Source organism: Triticum dicoccoides, chromosome 6A (genome assembly GCF_002162155.2).
Source record: "Triticum dicoccoides isolate Atlit2015 ecotype Zavitan chromosome 6A, WEW_v2.0, whole genome shotgun sequence".
Classification (NCBI taxonomy): Eukaryota; Viridiplantae; Streptophyta; class Magnoliopsida; order Poales; family Poaceae; genus Triticum; species Triticum dicoccoides.
Window position 1 is genome coordinate 12,121,049 of NC_041390.1, and position 8,420 is coordinate 12,129,468.

An 8,420-nucleotide genomic window follows, 5' to 3' on the forward strand; every position below is an offset into this window, starting at 1 on the left:
GTTGGAATAGGATTCCTTGAGGGGGGGAAAGAGAGAGAGGGGGGCGGCCACCTCTCCTAGTCCTAATAGGACTAGGGGAAGGGGGGAGGCGCACAGCCACCTTGGGCTGCCCCTTTCTCCTTTCCACTAAAGCCCACTAAGGCCCATATAGCTCCCGGGGGATTCCGGTAACCTCCCGGTACTCCGGTAAAATCCCGATTTCACCCGGAACACTTCCGATATCCAAACATAGGCTTCCAATATATCAATCTTTATGTCTCGACCATTTCGAGACTCCTCGTCATGTCCGTGATCACATCCGGGACTCCGAACAACCTTCGGTACATCAAAATGCATAAACTCATAATATAACTGTCATCGTAACCTTAAGCGTGCGGACCCTACGGGTTCGAGAACAATGTAGACATGACCGAGACACGTCTCCGGTCAATAACCAATAGCGGGACCTGGATGCCCATATTGGCTCCTACATATTCTACGAAGATCTTTATCGGTCAGACCGCATAACAACATACGTTGTTCCCTTTGTCATCGGTATGTTACTTGCCCGAGATTCGATCGTCGGTATCCAATACCTAGTTCAATCTCGTTACCGACATGTCTCTTTACTCGTTCCGTAATACATCATCTTACAACTACCTCATTAGTTGCAATGCTTGCAAGGCTTTATGTGATGTGCATTACCGAGAGGGCCCAGAGATACCTCTCCGACAATCAGAGTGACAAATCCTAATCTCAAAATACGCCAACCCAACATCTACCATTGGAGACACCTGTAGAGCTCCTTTATAATCACCCAGTTACGATGTGACGTTTGGTAGCACACAAAGTGTTCCTCCGATAAACGGGAGTTGCATAATCTCATAGTCATAGGAACATGTATAAGTCATGAAGAAAAGCAATAGCAACATACTAAACAATCGGGTGCTAAGCTAATGGAATGGGTCATGTCAATCAGATCATTCAACTAATGATGTGACCTCGTTAATCAAATAACAACTCTTTGTTCATGGTTAGGAAACATAACCATCTTTGATTAACGAGCTAGTCAAGTAGAGGCATACTAGTGACACTCTGTTTGTCTATGTATTCACACATGTATTATGTTTCCAGTTAATACAATTCTAGCATGAATAATAAACATTTATCATGATATAAGGAAATAAATAATAACTTTATTATTGCCTCTAGGGCATATTTCCTTCAAGTGCTACCTCCTACATAACAGAAGCTTTCCTGTCGTGCGTGTGCTGCTTGCCCTACTTCCCGCTTGATTGGTGTGTGGTGTTCTCTCTGCATATGCATCGCCTTGGTGTCGCAGTGCGGCTTCCAGTTTGATTTGATTGGATTTGGCATGGTTTGATCAACCTTTGCTCCAGCTCCCGAGCAATTGAGGAATAAAGCAGAGCGGGCGCAGCTTCTGCAGCATGAGCCCCTGAGTGCTCATGTTGTTGTGTGCTCATTCTGTGTGTGTGGTGGTGCTTGTCATGGTACGAATTGTCAGATGTGGATTTGTTGTAATTTGTAAGCATAAACGATGATGGCGATGATTTGTGTGTGGTGTTGTTTGTTGTGATATGATTTGAATACTCAGTCATGTGTTGTTTGTTCCAATGCCAGTTTTCTATATGCTCATTGTTCCATCGTGTACTTGGAGTTGATGTGATGGCTGTTGTCACTTGCTAGGGTGGCTGGCAGTATTTCCTTTGCCCATATAGAGGTATGTATACATGAGGTCCATGTCTCTAGTAAACTCATCCATCATCCTTAACAGATGGTGGTGGCTCAGGATTTGCCTTTTTTTAGTTACATTACAGGGTTTCTCTGAATTTCTTTTTTCCCTTGGCATTTAGGTTTCCCTTTAAGTTAGCCATGTGAAATAATGATGGAGTACGTACCATTTGTGTAGTTTGGGAAACAGGGAATCAAATCAAGAGGAAAAAAGGGCTAGGCTGTGGACGTCTGGAGTTTCCTGGTTGCGACCCGGCCTTTCTGATGCCTTTAGTTTCTGAATAATCCCACTTCTCACTTCTTCTTCAGTTAACCTTTGGGTATGACATCACCGCCACCCTAGGCTGCGACTCCGTTTCTGGCTTCTTCAGTTAACCTGCAGTCTCCATTTCACCATCGTTGGCGCGGGCGGCCTCCAGGCCCCGGTCACAAAAGAAATCATATGGTTGATATGCTATATATATATTCAATTCCAGACGACTAGGGGAACTGAAGATTTTCAAATTTGAGAAAGACAACTTGACGCAACTCCGGTTGCCGTCGCCGCCGTTTGTCCAGCGCGCGTGGGATCGTGCAGTTGCTGTCGGCTTGCCGCCGAGTATGTGGAGTAGGTGTATGTGCGGCCGAGCAGAGTGAGTATGCGACAGAGAATGGGTGCTGAACCTAGACGTGTTGCAGAACTTTCATTCTGTCAGGCCCTTCAATGTGTTTTCTCATCTGCTGAACCTAGCCTACGGTGTACTCCCTCCGTTCGGAATTACTTGTCTCAGAAATGGATGTATCTAGAACTAAAATACGTCTAGATACATCCATTTCTTCGACAAGTAATTCCAAACGGAGGGAGTACTTGCTTGCTCACCAATTATTGATTAATCCAAACCATTTGATCTGCTTGCTGTATGGTCTATGTTTTACCTGTCCCTATCGTAAAAAGCCTCGTGTTCAATATCATCTCGCTACTGTAAACGGTTGTGGGAAAGGATTTTTTATTATCATTCTTTCTACAATTTTACTGTTAAATTGTGTGCAAGTTGCAGCTGATAATTTGTTTATTTCCCATTTCCTATTTGAAAAATAAACCAATATTTTTTAAATGTGTGGGCACTTTTATAAATACATGAACATGTATTAAAAATACGTGATCACATTTTGAAATTTACATGAACATTTTTTTAAATGCATGAAAACTTATTTGATTATTTAATTTGTAGAAAAATACATGATAAGTATATTTTATTAAAGTATGGATATTTTTAAGTACACAATGAACATTAGTAAATATACAATGAACAATTATTTAACAGGAGATACAATATTTTTATAATACACCATGAACCATTTTACAAAAACAAGATTTTTTTTTTTGATACGTGGTGAACGTTTATTAGTACACCACAGACCTTTTCAAAAAACACTATGAACCTTTAGAATACTAACATTTTATAGTACATCTAACCACTTAATCACCAGGAACAACTTTTAATATGCGATTATTTATTGGTTGTACACATTGAACATTTATTAAATATAGGAAGATTTAAAACAAATATGCAACAAACAAAATTTTAGTACACGATGAAACATACATGAAAGTTAATTAATACATGATAAAAAACTATTAATACATAACAATTTTTTTTAATACACAACTGACAATTATTGAATATACAGCGCGGCGAACATTGTTTATCACATGATGAACCTTCTTGAGGAAACAAGATAAACAAATTTTAATGCGCGATGAACCTTTTAATAAACAATGAATCATTGTTGAGAACGTGATTACTATTTTCTAAGTGATCATGCTTTTTAAAACTAATCACGTATTTAAAAAATCATGCACTTTAAACAAAAAATTCAGGAAGATTTTTAAAACACACACATACACAGGTTCAAAGTACTAAAACTAAAAGGAATGGGAAGGTAACCTGAAAAAGAAGAAGGAGAAAAGTATGAGTGAATTGCATGAGTTCCTGAAAACATCACCATTGCCAGGTTAGACCTAAGTTTACACCTGGAGCTCGAGACCAAGTCTCGAGTGTTAGAGTTGTGTCGAATATTGTGTACAAGATAGGTAACAGTTGCACTCTAAGTTGTATTGTGTTTACGGGGTATGATGTCGTGCCCTAATAGGACACTTGTATCTTAAACCTCTCATATATAGTGAGGTTAGACACACGATGTAACATATGCCAACATAATAGCACTAGCGCACATGGGAGCTAGCAGAGTGCCGGTTGCCGGTGTGCGGTATTGTGACGGTGTCACGGGGACCAGTGTCCGTAGTCAGGTTCTGGGAATGTAGCCATATCGATAAACCTCGTTAACAAATATCGGTGTCTTGTCTTTTATGATTGCTTGATCCTCAGATGATCGACTATGCGCCTCGAATTTATTCTAATTAGGGATATCAGAGTTAGGTTGTGCAAAGGCTGCAAATCGTTGATTTAGAGGAAGGGTCGAGTCTGAGATGCAGTCGGGTTTCGGCGTGGTTCTCGACGTGATCGGAAAAGGATATCAGAGAAGAGTTACCTGACCATCTCAGCGAGTTGTAGCGATCAACAAAGGCAGCGGCACGCGTGCACACGCTGGATGTGCGGAGATCGATCGTGCTGTGCTGCTGGTTCGCCTTTGCTCGCCTCGCTGGCTTTTTTTCCGGTTGTGCTACGCTACTGGTTCAGGAAAAAGACCGGCCTGCGGTTTACAATTTCGAATATATTCATGAAATAACAAAATGTTTGTAGATTTATTAAAGAATAAATAGAAGGCTCATCGAGTTTGAAGAAAAAGTTCACAAATCTGAAAAGGTTCATCGAATTTGAAAAACAAAGTTCACCGAATTGAAAATTTACATCCATTTGGAAAAAAATCATCAGATTTGAAAAAATGTTCACCGAATTGATAAAAGTTCATCGGATTTAAAAAGAAGTTCATTGATTTTTTTAAAAAATCCATTCATTTCGAAAAAAAAGGTAACCAAATTTGAAACAAAAATCATCTACTTAAAATGGTTCACGAATTAAAAAAATCACGCATTAAAGAAAACAAATAGTATGAGAAAAAGGGAAAAAACCGAACTGAAACACGAACTAAAAGAAAAAAATGATGCACCTGTACAGCGGCGTGGTGATGGTCTGGTGGTTGGAGTTGACCGCTGGTAATGTTTTTTTTTGTGAGAAGGACCGCTGGTAATGAGGTTGTCGGGTTTCGACTCCTTGTGCTTGTTGTTTCTAAATAACAGAAATAATAATAGAATGGGCCGGCCCAGCTGTGACTGCTTCACGCGCCTGTTTGTGAATTGCACTGTAGCAGCGCCTGAAGCACCGAATAGGATTTGGCCCAGGCGGGGCTAGCGATGCTGCTGGTGTGTGCAGTCGGACTGAGATCTGTTTTGGATAAAAAGGAGACCGAGTCTTCATATATGACGCAGATATAGCGAAGTAAATCAGTGAAGTGGAATAATAAACCGATCAAGCCATCGGGAGCACTACTTCTGTAGGGAATTGACAAGGCAATAGCTAGCGTATTGGTTTGAGGCAAAGAAGAGCAATCACCTGAAGGTCAAAAGGAATCCTTGATTGGGTTTTGCTATTAGTACATGAGGGCGTGTCACGTCAGGTTTTGCTTATGTACTTGGACATCACATGAGGAAGGCTCAGATAATTTTCCACACGGTGAACCATACGAGGAACTATGGCACCAACGGGTATCAAGTTTGAGGTGGAGAAGTTCACGAAACTGAAAAGCTTGGGTTATGGCAAACAAGGGTGAAGGATTTGTTGACACAGCAGGATGCTTGAAGGCATTACGGAAAGTCATGACAGCTAAGATTGAATTATTATGTGATGGCTGGAAATTCGTGGAAAACAATTTGAGAGCCTCAAGCGTGTCCTATAGCTGGACAAGTTCGGCTGGGTCGGACTTGACAGTGTGACATATCGACTTGGATATCGGTCGGAACAGAAGACGGTGGTGAGATCAGCGACAACGACATATGAGCGTGATGCTGGTGGTGGCTGACTTCTGGGCGTGGAAACACATGGCGCAGACCCAAAGGCTTGTGCATCTTCAACAAGACTATGGCGCGGGGTTGATTCAAGGTGGTGTACACACGGAGTTGAAGTCAACGGAGCGCGAGGCTGGACTGGTCATGTACCATGGAGTCATGTTGAAGGTGGAGCCGGAGTCTGGAAGACTACACTCGGTGCTGATTGAGGGTCTACGGTGTAAGGATTCTCAGAATCAAAGCCTATTCATCGAATTGGAGCCCAGTGGTCTAATGGAAACATAAAACTCGTCATCGGTCGGTGATAATCGGTGGTATTCTGAAGTGGGGGTTGAGTGGTGTGGGTTTGCAACCCTTGAGAGTTAACGGGGACAGTAGAGGCTCGGCGCAGTAAGAGCAGCGAGTTGTGCGGTAAGCACGGGGACATGGAGACAAGCCAGGGCTCTGGTGGTCATACATGTGGTGAGATAACTGCGAATTTGACTCGGAATGACTACAAGTAACGGTGAAATTCCTTCAAGTTTGAGATATGCGGTCAAGGAAGAGCAGTCATGTTGAGTTTAGGAAACTCTTATATGTGGCATCCAATATGTGAGTTGTTCACTTTCACGTAGATCAGTGAACAATGTGTGATGGTGTTTAACGGATACTCTGAAAGTTGGGAGCACAAACTAGAGTGAAAAGAAACTTAATTTTGCTCGAGTGTTGACCGTGATCACGAAAAAAAGGGACTACAAGTTGTAGGTGGAGTCAATGGAGTCTTCGGAGTAGGAGCGGTACTCATGGGATAAGCTCAAGTCCAACGTACATGTAAGTTTGACGCATGTGAAAATTCAAAATTATGGAGAATATTTATCAAGGTGGAGTTTGTTAGAGTTGTGTCGAATATTGTGTACAAGATAGGTTACAGTTGGACTCCGAGTTCTATTGTGTTTACAGGGTATGGTGGCGTGTCCTATCAAGATGGGAATGAGTCGGGTCGGCCCGCTGGGTCACTGACCCGGCCCGAAATCTCGGGGCCAATGGGCCAGGTGGGTTGGCCTCGAAACATAAAACGGGTCAGCGGAGCCGGCACCGTGTGACCCGATGGACCAGACGGGTCGACCCAGCCGTCTGATTGCGCTGCCCTAGTCCATCTCTGCCGCCGCCCCCACGATCTCTGTAGGCCGCTCCCAACGATTTCTGCCGCCGCCGGCCATCTCTGCCGCCCTCGGCCTCCCCCGACCTTCTCTACCGGCCGCCCCCGACCTTCTCTGTCGACCTGCCGCCGCCGCCGGCTGCCCCTGAACATCTCTGCTGGCCTGCTGCCGCGGGCGTTCCTCCCGCCTCTCGTTCGTCGTCTTGGTCGCCGTCGAGCTCGCTGACCTGCGGTCCCGTCCACCGTCTACCTCGCCATTCCGGTCGCCGTCCTCAACGTCATCATCTCGCAGGTGAGACTCTTGCCGGCTTCCTCCCTGTCCCAGCGCAGCTGCAATGCAAGCACCGATCTTGTTTTGGTTCTTGGTCAGTGTTGTCTGCAATTGTTTCAGTATTGATTATGCTACTTTCAGTCAGTGTACTCTGTAGCCATGGGATCTGTTACTTGCAGTGTTGGTTCTGTAGTAGTTCTACAGTGTTGGTCCTTGTCATTCAGTCAGTGTACATGAACAATTACATGAAGAACTAGATCATATTTGATTGGAAATGTTTTATAGTGGATCATTTTGCCCAGGGCAAGCAACAGATTTGGGGATCATGGTAGTACCTTTGTTTATTTTGCTTGTCAAAGTAGAACAAAAACCATGCCTGGACCGGATTGGTTTGTGATAGTACTATTTATCAAATTTGGAACATGTTACGACTTCTGATAACTAATTCGTAGCATTTTGTTTGTGTAGTTGTGATCAATAAATGCGCAGAATTTTCTCACCCATGAGGCGGTTTAGTAGTGTATGGCTCCATCGATGTATGTTCGTGTGTGTGTTTAGATATTATCAGTGCTTTGTAAATTTCTTCCCCCGAATCCTATTAAGTGTTTGGATTCTCAAACCAAATTCTTTTAAGTTCATATACAAAATTTGTTGGTTGTCCTGCACTTGTACAAGTAAATGAAATTTGTGTATTACATCTGCTGTTGATTTTGAAAGTTAATGCTCTCTAATGTTCCTATATTTCCCTCTGATAAGAAAAATGAAAGAGGAACAAGGGGACCATGACGCATACCAAAGTGGTGGTTCATCGTTGATATCCGGTGCGACAATGAGAAGGGCTCAACTTGTTGGGGAACGTAGTAATTTCAAAAAATTTCCTACGCACACGCAAGATCATGGTGATGCATAACAACGAGGGGAGAGTGTGATCTACGTACCCTTATAGATCGACAACGGAAGCGTTTGGTTGATGTAGTCGTACGTCTTCACGGCCCGACCGATCAAGCACCGAAACTACGGCACCTCCGAGTTTTAGCACACGTTCAGCTCGATGACGATCCCCGGACTCTGATCCAGCAAAGTGTCGGGGAAGAGTTCCGTCAGCAGGACGGCGTGGTGACGATCTTGATGCACTACCGTCGCAGGGCTTCGCCTAAGCACCGCTACAATATTATCGAGGACTATGGTGGCAGGGGGCGCCGCACACGGCTAAGAATAAGATCACGTGGATCAACTTGTGTGTCTCTGGGGTTCCCCTGCCTCCGTATATAAAG